The sequence below is a fragment of the Castanea sativa genome, chromosome 2 (assembly GCF_040712315.1).
Source record: "Castanea sativa cultivar Marrone di Chiusa Pesio chromosome 2, ASM4071231v1".
In the NCBI taxonomy this organism is placed as follows: domain Eukaryota; kingdom Viridiplantae; phylum Streptophyta; class Magnoliopsida; order Fagales; family Fagaceae; genus Castanea; species Castanea sativa.
The window spans coordinates 40,586,321-40,603,272 of NC_134014.1; the positions used below are offsets into that span (position 1 = coordinate 40,586,321).

A 16,952-nucleotide genomic window follows, 5' to 3' on the forward strand; every position below is an offset into this window, starting at 1 on the left:
ACTTTTATATTTTTCATAAAATTGAAAATTTTGAAGTAAAAATAGGATTTAAATATGACTTAAACTCTGAGAAACGCCTAAGTTGATTTGCTGATGGACTTTTCAATTTGCAATCCTTTGACTAAGCTTCATATCTTCTTTCTACGCATATATTTCCTAAACCAAAATGAAGCAGCAAGGAAAAAAAGAAGTAATTTGACCCCTTTGGTAAAGCTACGAGTAACTTCCTTCCATTTTAGAAGTAATAACATTTGTCATATTACCTTTAAATAGATATTTGTTCTATGTTCTTGACTTTGCATTTTGTAGACCTTCAATCCATATTTTCACTATATATAGAGAATTGCTGAAGGCAGTGTATATAGCTTTGGAGTCCTTGTATATGAAATGTTCCCTGGAAGGAGGCCCACTAATAATATGTTTAGAGATGGTTTGAATCTCCCTAACTTTGTCAAGATGGCACTACCAAAAAGACTTGTTCAAATTTTCCAAAGCATCAATCTTTCTCTGACAATACCGGCGCCAAGTTAATTGGATAAAACGGGCTGCCCACGTCCTCCATTGTATGGAATAGTACCTGGAAGTCATCATCACAAAAATGCACTAGATTATACTGTTCTAAAATTGAAGGGAAAATTAATGGCCCATCCTTTACTACAATTTATGTAGAAGTTTTTGTTTCTATAGACATGCATTTTTTAGACAGCCGTGATGATAATTATCTAAAAAGTTGATAAGCATGGCTTCAATCCTTGCCTGAAAGTGTGCTGGAGCTGCTTGCTATGAAAACGCCGAAACTGAGATGCCACAAACTTCAAGTCATTAGCCATTAAAGCAAAGGCTTCAACATCTGTTTTAGTTACCACTGTTCTAGTTGAGATGGGGAGATTTGTAGACGGGTGAGGATCCAATGCCCAAGTAAGAAGCTCTTCTCCACAGAAGTCACCAGCCATGAGATGAGCAGTGTTAAAGAAATCAGTCCTTCCACCATTGATAGCCATAGTGGCTAGGGTTCCTCTCATGATAAAAAGCATCTCATCCACTGGATCCCCCTCACGGACAATGCAGCTTTTTGCTGTGTATAGTACTGGCTTGAGATGATCACAAAGCACATCCAATAGTTGTACATCCATGTTTTCAAACATTGGCACCTAAAAAGATAAAATTGACTGAATGAATGCAAGAGCTAGATGTTGGACATGAAGGGAAAAAAAAAATCAAAGAAAAACACTCACTCTCTTGAGAAGATCTAAGCAAAGATGTTGCTTTATGTCCCTCCTTAGGTCTTTAGGAAGGTTACGAATTAGATTCTCTTCCTCAACACCTCTGGTTTCTTGTCATTTATACTGTTCATATCGTCTCATCCGCTCCCTTAAGATCTTAGGGAGCATATGGTGGGACATCCACTGTTCAACATCAGTCCTTTTCACTCTCATCTCTTCCACTCTCACTGTTGTGGATTTCAGATATTTCTATAACAGCACAGAAACATAATATAACACCTTGGTTCATCAAATCAAGGACTATGAGGATTCCAACAAAAGGTTTCAAGTTGGAGTTAATAGTGGATACACTTTGTAAGATATCATTTTTTTATAGAAGATTTGGCACTTGGCACTTGGCAGATTAAATAAGAACAGCAGAAACATTGAGAATAAATACAACAAAGAGAGATTAACGGAAGATGGCAGAAAAATGCGACAACTATACATGTTTCTTATGGATAAATTAACAAAATGTCATAAGCCCATCACATCAGTTGGAAGGTTTGGATAATATGCTTATGCACAAAGCCCAAATGTATAATCATAATCATTTTATAATTTACAAGATTAAGTTGCAAACAGTATTGATGAGGATCAAAGTTTTACCTGCATATGGCCAACAAGTAATGAGAATAATACCAACCCAGAGATTGATATGAAGACAGCAAAGATTATCTCCCCAACATAAGTGCTTGTTTTCAGGTTTTTGCCAAGAGAACTGATGAAACATAAAATAGAAAGCACAAGCTAAAAAAAGCCTCTAGCTGTAAAGTATTCACTCACAATGAGATCATATACAGTTTTGACTGAAAGGCAACTGAGTAAGAATATAATTTGAGGATCATATATTTACTAACCTAAGATTACAAAGACCCCACCAAAAGCAGTAAAAGAATTTCTCTAGAAAATTTCTTGATTCCACCACTCCAGATTTAAGAGCATCAGTAAATATTCCAAAGTTGAAGTACATTTTATTTTCAATGTCATCAGGATCAATAGAAGAGCAATTGTGATATAGATCTGCAAATTTTTGTTATGGTTTTTTCCACAGTAAAAATCTTTATCTTCACAACCAGCAGTGTTGGCACAGTAATTTTGCCAGCATGTACCCTTTCGTTCAATGGCAAACAAGTACCAAAAAGCTCCTACAACCTGGTTTGTCATATTTATTTGTGATCAGAAAATCTCGGAAGTATTGCATTAAAAAAAAGAAAAGCAAATCTCAGAAGTAGTGTAATTAAGTATTCAAAAACCACCAAATCAACTTACATGACTGGCAAGCATATATAGAGAAAGATTATAAGCAGCTCCAGCCCATGCTGTCTGAGTCAGTATGCCTGAGGTTTCTGTTACTTCTTTATATAGTGGATAGATCCGGTAAAGTCTTGGCACATATTGCAAGAAGATCACTAACTTCAACATCTCCTTCTTGACTAATGGAGCGGTTTTCATTGAAGGAATGATGACTAAACTTACCACCTGAACAATGTAGGCAGAAGACATCATAATTGTAAAACTGACATTACCTTAACTGCTTAATTCTTTTACATCAAGCAATTAACAAAATTTCAACTAAAGACATGGTTCATTATTCTACATATAAGTTTTTATATGCATTATGCACCCATGTGTGTTCAAATTATCACTTTGGCATAATAAAATCAGTTCTGCTATTGATAATAGCCAAATGTTTTGTCAGGGCATAAGTTTAGAAATCATGTAGTTATTCAACCTCCAGAAAACTTTCTGTTACATGTCTTACTTTTTTTTTTTTTTCTAAGTTAGGAAAAATTAGGAGCGTGTTATGATAGATTCATATATGTAAGTTTGTATCAGGATGAATTAATATTAGTTTTATTGCTAGAATATTATAGGAATACGGTGCTTACCTTGATCTAATTGGAAGTCAGATTCAGATGTGGATAATGAATAAAGATACTCATGATTTCCCAAACTCTAAATTGTTCACTAGTCTAATTTGGAAGTCTATGTTTCCCTCAAAGAAAGCCTAACTCTTACTATGTCTTTTAACCAAAACAGAAAAAAAAAAAAAAAAAAAAAAAAAGGGAAATAAATTATTCATAAAATTATCCTACCAAAAACAAACCAATTCATTACCAATCCATTAATCTGTTACGTAAGGTCATTTCCTTAAGTTGGTGTAACAGCAGCAAAAATGAAAGTGAATGAAACATAACTCCCTGCACTGATGGCAAAGTAACAAGTTGGGGTGCAAGTTTCTTCCAATGAAAGTGCGAACCTATTACTACAGTGGGGTCTGAACTAAATGTTGTGATGATTGCAGAAAGAACATAGAGTTCTTGTAATAAACCAGAGTAATGATACTTCATACCAATCAATTGTCACATGCATACCTGTGGCAATGGAAGAATTGACAATGTCAATCAAGAAATAGGTGGATAAGTATCTTTTTGCAATAGCCACCGGATCATTTATTGGCACACCCCTTCCAAATACTCGAGAAGAAGGAGCAATAAACCCAGTTCGAAACTGTAAGTTTATATGAAGTATATAAAAGACATCACAGAGTGAACGAAGAACACAAGCAATAATCGTCAGAGTTTCATCTGAATCAAGGCATTTATCCTTGTCATCAATCACTGGGATGTAAAAGAACAAAGGATCCAGGGCAACAGCTATGACACAATAGAGCTCAAATATTTTATTCCAAGTTTGAAGAAGTTGACCCTGTGGATCAAGAATTATCTTCCTAGGATGAGGACCTGACTCTTTAGAAGGAATGCCAATAATCTTCAAAATACTGCCAAGAGTTGATCTTGGTTTTCTCAGTTGTGGTCCATCATCACCAGAATATTTCTGCCCAGAACCCAGAAATCTCTGAGAACTCCAATCTTCAAACCTGGATGAAAAATAAATATAATAATAAAGTAGCATGCATAAAGAAAGTTTCAGCAGCTATTTAAGTATTTGAATGGATACTACCAGAATGAATAACTTATTGGAATCCTTTATAAACTGATACATATGAGTGGTCCCTAACCGCGAAAAGGTGCACTAAAAATGAATAAAGAAAGAACAAGTGACAACCCAGTAATTCACCCATTTGCAACATTACCAATCGCCAAATTAGGTCATTTAAGTTCTCTATATGTTTACAGCCTAAACTAGAATGTCTTTTAATGATCCTAAACAACATGATTTTTTAGATTTTTCCATTTAGTACTTTCTAGAATAGTTTCACTTGCTGTCTTCTTATTATATACCAATTGCACATACAATTTGACTTCGGAATCTAAAAACCCTGATTAAGTTCCAATTGTATCAATGATTCAACGTCACCTACAATTTTAAAATCATTACAAATTAGACCCTTACGGCTTATAATGAGTGACAAATAAAAGTGAAGGAAATCCAAATAAGCTGCTCTTGATACCTGTCTAGGCATTACAGGTATTCAATATGAATCATAGTATTTTTTTTATACTGAAGAATATCACAAAACAGATTATTCATTTGTAAAAGGGAAAATAGAATAAATACAATATAATTTAAACACCATTATTGAGTTGAATTTTTGCACTAGAATACTATTTATCATTTATTTGTGGGGCTTTTTAGTGTAAGATTTAGTCTTAAATGTAACTTACTGATTTTGGTTACTTTTAATTAGTATATTTTATAAGAGTCCAAATTATAACCATTTTCAAACTTTATGAGTAATTATGATAGATATTGATGCAAAAAACAATAGATATTTCATAACTTAATTAAAGATCTGAGGTTTTTCATGAAATTACTCCCAAAAATTTTCTTATTCCATGATACCATCAGCACATATAGACATATAGAAGTAACATAGACACTCTGATAAAATTGTGTGCTTAAAAGAATCCAGACCTGAACAAACTAACCTTACAAATTTAAGTTCCTTGCGATCCATTTTCTTCAGCGCAGAAGTACAAGTTCAAATTTGAGAATCTGTTCAATGAAAACCCAGAGTTGTGCATGGTAAAGTAGAAGCCAAAGAGATAATTAAGAATTAAGAGTAACATGTATGCAATTTTATGACTACCATAGATAAATTATTGAGCAAAACCTAGTGCTAGTTTAACATAAACTTAGTTTCATTAGTTTATTTAACTTAAAAATAAGTCAAGTAAATGTATAGATGAATTAAAAAAAAGATAACAACCATGCAGAACTTAACATTTAACAAAAAATAACAAATAAAAAAGAAGGAAAAGAAAGACGCGTTGTAGTGTACCAAACAGGTAATGTATAGGCAGCGTGATGGTGGCCTCTGTAGCGACGTCGTGCAAGGCCTCTCTCAATCTCTCCACTTTCTCTCTCTGTCTATCTCACTTTTTTTCTAAATCGGTTTCTTATATAATCCTTGCTTTCTTTTTTTCTTTTTTCTTTTTTTCTTTTTGATAAACAAACACACGCAATGGAAAATCCTTGCTCAGCAAGCTATTTCACATGACGTGCTCTCTTAATTTTTTGTTTGAATAAAGTTTCAAGTTTCCTATCAAAAAAAGAAAAATCGCGAATGCGCTGATGCACTGTAGCTACAGTATCTTAATTTTTTTTTTTTTTAGATAATCATTTTTTTTTATTCTTTTAAACTGTTATATTAGCCCACATATACATTGTTGGGCAAATTATAACTTACTCACTTGTGGTTTGGTTAAAATTTAAGTTGCATACTTGTGATTTGAAATTTGACACTTTACCTACTTGAGGTTTGATCAAAATTTAAGTTGTCTGACTGTGGTTTGAAATTCCATAATGAAAGTGTTCCGATGAATAGTTTTTTATCTAATTTAATCTTGTATTTATATGTTTATTGTGTTTTTAGAAAAGAGGGACATAAAAGTGGAGCAAAATTACATATTTAGCTTTGTTTTTAACTGAGTTGGGTTATGGAAATCTAATTGAGCTAACCTCAAGTGGGTAAAGTGTCAAATTTCAAATCACAGGTAAGCAACTTAAATTTTGACCAAACTACGGGTGGGTAAATTGTAATTTGCCCTATATTGTTATAACAAATTTCAGTCTGAATGCATTGTAGTTACAATGCCCTTTTGGTATGTTCAACTGGCACAGTAGAAGCTACAGTGCTTTTTTTTTTTTTTTTCCAATAATCGATTTGAGTTTTTTTTTTTAATATTTATATTAGCTGCCATATATATTGTTATAATGACACAACAAATTTCACAATATTTTCATAATTATTGAGATGTCAATTTCTTACTAGTCAAAATAAAATAATAAAATATGAGACTGTGACCAACCACAATAAAAAATAAATGTCTTGAGAAAATGTTACAACACTTTTTATTATCAAAATATTTTCACAATTGTTGAGATCTCAGTTTCTTATATATCAAATAAAAAAATGTTAAGTCCACAACATTTTAACATTAATTTCACAACAAATCATAGGTAAGCTATTATTAATGGATAAAAAAATGATAGCAGTTGTGGGTCCATTTTAAAATCAGTAACAACTTACCATTCAAAATTTGTTATGAAAATATTATGGAGATAACATTTCTATAAAATAAGTAATAATTTATCAAATCGAAACTTACCACAACTGAAAATAAAGGTATTGTAAAAATATTGTTGTGGGGGGCAAAAAGATCCTGATGAGAATGTGGGCCTTTTGGGCCGTGTTAGGGAAGGCCGACCTGCTACTAGGTTCAGAATTTGTTGGTACTATGGGTCGGCCCATACGCCGAGGGTCCGAGGATCCAGCCGAGGGTCCGAGGATCCAGCCGAGGGTGAACTTACCCTCGGATGGACACCGAAGAACTCGGGGTTTCGTAATAAAGATTAGGGGATGACACGGTTAAGGCCAATGGTTAAAAGGGGTAAACCCTAGAATGCCCCAGAAGCACTGGTGTTGAAGAAATGTCAAAGATAAAGGCTGCTACCTCCACATTAAAGACCCTGCACCTACCACCCTGGCCGCATTGATGGGGAAGTGACACCTGAACAGTGGAAGAGAAACTTCTGGTTACTATTCAAAGGCACTGGGAAAAGAAATATCTAGGCTAAAGGGGAGGTAAAGCAACACGTGTACAAAGTATTCAAAAGAGTAGTATTTAAAGAGCAATCTAAGATAGAAAAAGGGCTCTCCCTCTTTGTAACCTAAAGGAAAGAGAAAGAGAGAGAGAGAGAAATTATATAAGAACAGTTCTCGGCTTACGTCCGAGCAGATTGACTTATAGCATTCTTTGTTGTTTTTAAGTGTTTATAATCTTTGGCTTGCTATTTAATCCTCAAACACTTCTAACCTGGGTTTCAAGCCCACACTCTACAAATTACATTGTTTAAGGCTCGTTGGGCCTGAGCCCGTAACTGTTCTTGGGGCCAGGTGCAATTGTGCACTTACAATTGTGACATTTTAGTATTTTCTTAAACTTATTTTTTTTATTAAGTCAAATTTGGTGAGCATAAATTCACTGTTTCACACACAAATTTCTCCTGTAGGTTTTTATTTTATTTTATTTAATGCATAGTTTAAAGTGCTTGTCCCAATTAAAATCCAATGAAAATTTACCACTTAGGATTTGTTGTGAATATGCTGTGGATGTTGTATTACTTTAAAATAAAATTATAAAATATCATACTAGGGTCCACAATAACTAAAATAAAGGTATTGATAAAATATTGTGACATTTATTATGTTCCTGACTTTTTTTTTAGCCAATTTATTGAGTCAAAATTCATAGTTTTACATACAATTTTCTTGAGTTAACTTTTTCTTTTTAACACTTTTTTTTTTAAAGTAAAAAACACACCGTTTTACCAACAAAAAATAATTATGGAAAAAAGTACCTTTTTCCTTTATGTTTGGGGTAGTTTTATCCTCCAACAATAAAGTTGAATAATTTCCACATTTATATTTTATAGACAAGTATATAGTTCCTGCTGTTACTCTCTCAGTTAAACCTTAACAAAATCTTATGATTCTTAGAATATTTCATTGCGTAATGTTTAAAATGCCTCACTAAATTTTAATGTCCCAAAATTTTTCTTCGTGTATTTTGAGTTTCATGTGTTAGCCATACTTAAAAAGTAAAAATAGTGATGCATTGTATTCTATTTCTTACCTAGAGAACACTAATAAATTAGTGGTTTAAATCTTCCAGATTTATAATTTTATCTAATAGAAACTTCAATGACATATGTCTTTTGTTATTTTTTTTTCTTTTTTTTAAATGTGTTCATTAAAAATTAAGTAATCTAAGTATTGTAGTTAGGCTCATAAAATAAAATGATAAAGAATGAAGTATAAATAAAATTTTTTTTTTTGGAGAAACTAATAACAAAATATTCATTACAAATAATTGTAGGTATTTAATTTGACAAAAAGTTTCGATTGTAGCATATGTCATCATTTATTACGAAAATTTAAATATTGTGATAATGTTTTATCAAAACATAGTTATTTATTGTTGGAAAATGACGACATTTATTATCATTCTTAATTAATTGAATTTTTTTGTGAGTAGATACTATCTTTAGTAAATAGGTTCTAAGAAATGAAAAAGTATTTTGTATCAAATGATACAATGTTATTCGTGTCAAAATCGAATAAACGAGAGACATCTGTGTAAAAATAACTACTTACTAACACATATCTTTCAATTATTAGTGGGTTAGTTATTTTTTACTGACATGTCTCACACTTATTTGATTTTGATACCGCTAACATGGTATCATTTGATACCAAATTCATTCTCCTAATAAATTATCATATTAAGTAGATAGTCATACATTAAATAACTATTCTAAATTAAAATACATGGTTTGATACTACTTCAAAAAACAATCCTATCTTAAGGGGCTGCACGTGCAACCCTTACTAGTCTATTAGCTATATAAAAATACCCATGCCCCTACGGTAAACATTTGGTTTATTGAGTCCCTTTATCTGTTTATTTTTTATTTTTTTTTATTTTCAAGTTTTGAACAATTGCTACAGTGCCAATTTGGTTTGTTCAATTGGCACTGTAGCTCCAGTGCTTCGATTTCAACCTCTGCACTGTTGCTACTTTCTTTTCTTTTTTTTTTCTTTGCTTTTTTTTTTCGACGTATTATCGTCTGGCCCACTCTTTATATATATATATATATATATATAAAGCTATTAGTAAACACAATAAATTGTCACAATATTTTTGCAATTGTTGATTTGTTAATTCCTTATAGGTTAAAATAAAATATCATACAGAATCATCCACAACTAAAACTAAAGTTATTATGAAAAAATAAGTGCTACAACCACAACATTTTTTGCAACACTTTCACAACATTGTTCATTAGGCTTTTTTTTTTCTCATAAACCACAGTACGCTAGTTTTGGTTGTGCTGTTTTTGTCTTTTCTTTTAAATATTTATGTGTATGTACAGTTACACCGACTTAACAAATTTTTATAATATTTTTACAATTATTAACGATTTGCACTGTTCATTGGTCTTCTTTTTTTTTTTTTTTCACAATATGCTTGTTTTGCTTGGCGCTTTTAATTATTATATGTGCATACACAATTAAACTGACGCAACAAATTTTTACAATATTTTCATCATTATTGAGGTGTCAATTTTTTAAAGGTCAAAATAAAATAATAAAATAAGAGATTGAGACCAATCACAAATAAAAATAAATGTATTATGAAAATGTTATAACATCTTCTTTTTGTCACAATATTTTCATAATCGTGAGATCTCAGTTCCTTATAGATCAAAATAAAATAAAATAAAAAGAAATGCTAAGTCCACAACATTTTCACAATAATTTTGTAACAAATTTTATGTGGCAAGGTATTTGTGAAGGATAAAAAATTGATATTAGTAGTGGGTTCAATTTAAAACCAATAACAACCTGTCATTTATAATTTGTTCTAAAATTGTTATGGATGTAGCATTTCTCTCAAATAAAATATAAATATATCTATTCGGATCCTAAAAATAAAAGTATTGTGAAAATGTTTTAGTATTTTGTGGTATTCTTAGACTTCTTTTTTAGTATATATAGTCAAATTGAGTGAGCCAAAATTCATTATACGTTTTACGTACTATTTTCTTGTATTGTCTTTTTGTTTTTTTTAAATGCATAATTTTTAAACCAGTAATAATTTTTTTACCTAAGATTTGTTGTGAAAATAGTATGAACGTAAAAATTTATATAATAAAATATCAAACTGGGACCTACCATAGCCGGAAATAAAAAATATAACGAAAATGTTGTGACATTTTGTTATATTCCTAAACTTCTTTTTTGTGTGACATTTTGTTGTGTTCCTAGACTTCTTTTTTTTGTTTAGTCAAATTTAGTAAGCCAAAACTCATTGTTCTAGGCACAATTTTCTTCGGTTGGCTTTTTATTTTATTTTTAAATGCACGGTTAAAAGTGATTAGCCCAATTTAAAACTAGTAGCAATTTACCACCTAAAATTTATTATAAAAATATTGTGGACGTAACATTACACTAAAATAATATAATAAAATATTAGACTAGGACCCACCATAGCTAAAAATAAAGGTATTGTAAAAATATCATGACTTTTTGTTGTGTTTCTAGACTTCTTTTTTGGTTTATTCAATTTGTTGAACTAAAATTCATTTTTTAATGCATAATTTTTTTAGGTTGATTTTTTTTACACATTGTTTCATGTTTTTTTTTAAAAATAAAAATAAAAATAAAAAAACACACACACACACACACACACACACACACACATTGTTTTACACACACATAACACACACAAATTGACAAAATAACACTTTCCTCCTTTATGTTCGGGGTAGTTGCATTCCCCCCCTTAAACTAAAGTTGAATAATTTCATCATTTATATTTTGTAGATGAGCATATACCCCTATTGTTTCTCTCTTAGTTAAACCCTAACAAAATCTTATAATTCCTAAAATATTCCATTGTGCAATGTCTAATATACTCCTACTAAATTTTAATGTCCCAAAAAATTTCTGTGTATTTTGAATTTTATGTGGTAGATTGGTAGTCATCTTGGAAATTTAGAATGATGATGTATGGTGTTCTATTTGTTACCTAAAGTTAGAATGATGATATATGATGTTCTATTTGTTACTTAGATAACACTAATTTATTAGGTTTAAATCTTCTACACTTATAATTTTATCTAATAGAAACTTTGATGACATATGTCTTTTGTTATTCGTTCTTTTTTCAATTTACTTTCCTGCTTAAAAGGGTATTCATTAAATTTTCATTGCAAAAATTTAAATATTGTAGAAATATGATGACATTCATTATCATTATTTGTAGCATTTTTTGGTGAGTAGATATTACATTTAGTAAATAAGTTTTAAGAAATTGTTATAGTACGTAGATATTCAAATAACTATTTTAAATTTAAGTACATGACTTCATACTTCTTCAACAAAAAAAATATATATTAATTTTCTCACTAAAGGGCCAGCACATGCCTTGCACGTGCAACCCACACTAGTATATATAAAAAGCGTCAATGGGCAATGAACAGTATTTGGTTTATTCAATCGTGAGCTGTCCTTTTTTTTTTTTTTTTCAAGCAACCCAGTTTAGTTTGAGTTGTTTTATTTATTATCATTTTAGTATTTTTTTTTTTTAGGATCTTTATATATTTACTTTGTAAGCTTATGATGTAAACATACAAAAAGTGGCAAATAATATACACATTTGCAAAAAAAAAAGGTAAATATTATACAAATTTTGCAAACATGTACACAATTTGCCAATTTTATGTGACTACAATATAAATTTACATTGTAAGTACAATATATACATAGAGATATTGTGAAAATATTGTGATGCATGTGTCAATTCTTTATAGGTTAAAATCTATATATAAAAAGAGTGAATGAGAAAAGTTACAGTAGTTTCGCTATAGTAGTTTTGCTTTGTTCAATTTTAACACTGCTTCACTGGCCACTTTTTTTTTTTCTTTTTTTTTTTTGTTTGTTGTGAATGCATAAAGCTGCAGTAGATTTACTACATTATTTTTTGTTTGTCTAATTTGCACTATTTTACTTTATAATAAGAGGCAATAGGCTCATGAATAGCGCCTTTGGTTTATTCAATCGCTGAGCTAGCCTTTTTTTTCCCCCTTCAAGTACCCCAGTTTAGTTTGAGCTTTGTTTTTGTTTTTTGTTTTCTTTTTTTTAAAGGATCTTTATATGTTTACTTTGTAAGCTTTTATTGTAGACATACAAAAAGTATCAAATATTAGACACATTTGCAAAATAAAAAGGTAAATATTATACAAATTTTGCAAATGTGTACAAAATTTGCCAATTTTATGTGTCTATAATATAAATTTACATTGTAAGTACACTTAATACATAGAGATACTGTAAAAATGTTGTGACGCATGTGTCAATTCTCCATGGGTCAAAATCTATATATAAAAAGAGCGAATGGGAAGAGCTAATTTTTACTATTTCATTGGCTGCTTTTTTTTTTTTTTTTTTGTGGGGATGTGTAATCTGCAATTAATTTGCTACATTATTTTTTGTTTGTCCAATTCGCATTGTTTCACATTATAATAAAATATTAACACAACAAACCAGTACAATATTTTTACAATTGTTGAGGTACCATGTTAATTCCTAATAGGAGAAAACAAAATAATAAAATATTATACTGGAACCAAGTAGAACTAAAAATAAAAGTATTATAAAAAAAGAAGTGCTACACTTACAATATTTTCACAACACTTTCATAACAAATCATAGGTGGCAAATTGTTATTAGTTCTAATCTAAAGTTACCAATAAAACTACTTGTTTACCCACCAATAACAACCTGTAATAATCTACTACTTATGATTTTTTGTGAAAATGTCATGGAAATAACATTTTTTTTGTGAAAATGTTAAGACATTTTGTTATCGTCACAATATTTTCAAAATTACTAAACTATCAATTCTTTATAAGGCAAAATAAAATATAATAAAATTGTAAAGGTATTACAAAGATGTTGTGCCATTATGTTGTGTTTTTAGAAATTTTTTGTTGGTATAGTTAGCTTTTTTTAGCCAAAATTTACTGTTTCACATACAATTTTCTTGGGTAGACTTTTTGTATTTTTTTTTCTTTACGCACCATTTTAGGTAAAAACACAAAGTTTTACACACAAAAACAAAAAGAAAAAATTAGGATAAAAACACTTTTCATCCTTTATGTTTGGGTTAGTTTACAATTCCTCCTTAAACTTTAAAATCAAGTAATTTTTCCTCTACTATTTTGGAAAAGAGCAAATATGTCATATTGTTATTCTCTTAGTTAAGCCCTAATAAAAACTTATGATTCTTAAAATATTTTATTGTGTAATGTCTAAAATACTTCCACGAAATTTTAACATCCCGAAAATTTTCTTCATGTATTTTGAGTTTTAGATGATTATATATATTGGAAAGTTGGAATAATGATATAAGGTTTTTTATTTGTTATTTAAAGAACATTGATTTTCTAAGTTTAAATTTTTGAAAATTATAATTTATTTAATGGAAAATTTGATGACACGTACCTTTTGTTATCTTTATTTATTTATTTATTAATTTTCTTAACAAAACTTAGTTGTTTATTGTTGGAAGATGATGATATTCATTATCATTCTTAGAAGTTTTTAGTGAGTGAATATATTGTCTTTAGCAAATATGTACTAAAAAACTATTATAATAAAATAGATATTTATATGTTAAATAGCTACCCTAACTTTGTAGCTAATCAAAATTATACGAATGAGTTTAATATTTTTATGATATAACTATTAAAATTCTTAAAATTAATGTCTCTTATGATTAAAGTAAATCTATATGTACTTTAAAAATAAAATGATTTATATCTTTCTTTTGTGATATAAATAAAATCTAAACTTTAATCACTACTCTTTTTCCACGGCAAGCACGTGCCTTGCATGTGCTGCCCTAACTAGTCTAGGGTTAAAAGTGTTAATGGGTTTAAAAAAAAAAAATGGGTTGAGCTGGGGGGGGCCAGTCAGGGTTGGGCTGGGCTTAAAGTATTATATATAACTATATTTTTTTATTATGTTTTGGGCCAAGGGGGCATGGACCCCCTACTGGGTCCGTCCTTGGTCAAAGCTGAAACATACGCTTTTGTTAAGCCACATCAGCGGCCATATCATCCACTTATTTCCAAAATTTTCTCTCACATTTTTAATTGTTTTTCTCCCTATTAATTTATCACCAAACAGTTACTTTTTCTCCAACATTTCCCCCACTTTTACCTTTTTATTTCCTCACAAAAAGACACCTACAGTGTGTCAATCCAAACACAAAAAATCACTTTCTTGAGATATGTTTTGGAATTTGCTACAATACAATTCTAATAATAGCAGTATACCGGGAGATGTGGTATAAATATTTGGTTATTTTTTTATTCAAACTTTCTCTCAAATGATTGGTTGGAATTAATTAATAATTTATCAAACTTTCTCTCTCTTATACCTCTTCAGTGACGTTGGGAACAACAAAAAGAATAAATGAAGAAAAAATATTTAAATAAAGTAGTAAAAGTATAGAATGGGTAATATAAGGTGTGTTAAAATATATAAAGTAATTTTTTGATGTATCAAAATAACTTCTTCTTCTTTTTTCATAACGTCTTTTATTAATGCTCTTATAGACTAAGTTTTGTCTAATGAGTTGGTGTGAAGGCACCTTTCGATGTATTGTGATTCTGGGTTTGTTTATACATGAGAGTTTTTTGTTATTTTGTAGGTGGTTGTAATATATTTCATTAATTGTAAATTTTGGTCAGTATTGCTTGTGAATGTAGGCTTTGAGTTAGTCAAACCAAGTTAAATTTTGTATGTTGTGTTGCTTGCTATTTTAGTGTTTTTCATGTATTTTACAACAACTGGCATACAAATTGTTGATTCGAGCTTAGGAAATAAAAAAACATAAAGGTTGAGGTGAAACTCTTTGATGACAAAAATAGTTTTATCATTTGGCAAAACGCTATTAAAGTCATCTTAGTAATGCAAGAATTGATTAAGGTGTTGTTGAAAAGTTAAAGAATCCTAACACTATGTCTAATAATGAATGGAATTGAAAGGGGCTTGAGATGAAAGTAGTGAATACGTACTATTTGTTTAAATCTTACCCTAAGATAAAGTATAATATGTTGAATGAGACTTCCCCCAAGAACTATGGAAATAGTTAGAGAAGTTTATATGTCAAAGAAATTGACAAATTGATTGTGCTTGAATAAATAGTTGTATTAGTTATGCATGGAGGAGGCTACTGGCATTAGAGATCATATGAATGTTTTTAATAAATCGATTACTTAATTATCGATCATGGAGACTAAGATTAAGGAAGAGGATCACCCCTTCCTTTTAGTAGTACTTGCTCACAGAAATAAAAGGAATACCTTTAATGCGCAATGCTCACAGAAATAGTGCTTGCACTTGGTTACAACAGCATCGACAAAAGGTTACCTGCAAATGAAACAGAGCACTCACAAACTAGAAAAGAAACAGAAACAGAGCACTCACAACAGAAAAGAAAGGAAAAAAAAAAAAACAGAGCACTCACAACAGTTTGGCATCATATAGAACGCATTTAAGACCATTCAGCTTAACTTCACATAGAACACATAGAGTTAGAACTTCTAAACGCATTCACATGGAGCACATAGAGTCAGACCAAAAAAGAAAGAAAAAAAAAAACAGAGCACTCACAACTGAAAAGAAATGAAAAATAGAAACAGGGTACTCACAAATAGAAACAGTTCAGCTTGGTTTTTTTTTTTTTCTGTCGGCAACATATAGAGGTGGAAGTGGAGGAGCAATGGAGGAGGAGATAGAGAGAGAGAGAAATGCAAGTTTAGAAAATAGAGAGAAACTAACAAAGAGACAAACGTGAGACCAAACGCACAAAGAGAGAGAGAGAGAGAGAGAGAGAGAGAGAGAGAGAGAGAGAGAGAGAGAGAGAGAGAGTGAGTTAGACGTGTATTTTTTTTTTTTTTTTTTTGGATTTAGAGATACAATAAATAAGGGGATATTTAATAAGATACTATTAAGGATATTAGAATTAAAGAAGGTCTTTTTTTAACCATAGGATCTACTTAGATCTAACAGTTTAAAAAATGTGTAACTCTAAAGAGTAACTTTAGAGTTACACTAGATGTAACTTGAACTCATCTATATATATATTTGTTATCTTTAAAAAAAATTTATAATGTTTTATGTAACAGAGTAAAAGACTAAATTTATACAATTTTTTTTTTCTAATCAAATAAATAAGTTTTTTATCCATTTACTTTTTCATTATCTCAACCAAACAATACGAGTAAAAATTAAAATCTATTATATCCCTCAACTTTTCCATTCTGCTACCCAAACAAAGCCTTAAAGTCACTCTTTTAAAATTTGGATCATTTGGCACACAAATCCATTATCAAACCTCAAGAATTCATCACTTGGATTGTGAACCTAATGCACTTCATTTTTAAAGCTAGTTGTTTACTAGTGCTTATGTTGTATGATAAGTAGATCCTTTCACTTATAACGGAAAGTTAGTTAGTTGATAGATTGTTAGTGATAAGTGCAATAGCCTAATAGTTAGTTAGAGATGTTTGTTAGGATTTGACCAATCACATGGCAGCCACATAGTAGGTTCTTGAAACTAACTTTCTAGCCAATTAGCAGCT

At 30.2% G+C, this 16,952-nt stretch overlaps 1 pseudogene; it reads right to left on the bottom strand.

The window, feature by feature from the left end:
- Positions 1 to 299: 299 nt before the first annotated feature.
- On the bottom strand, positions 300 to 5,218 carry LOC142626061 (cyclic nucleotide-gated ion channel 1-like; annotated as a pseudogene).
- Between the last annotated feature and the right edge of the window lie 11,734 nt (positions 5,219 to 16,952).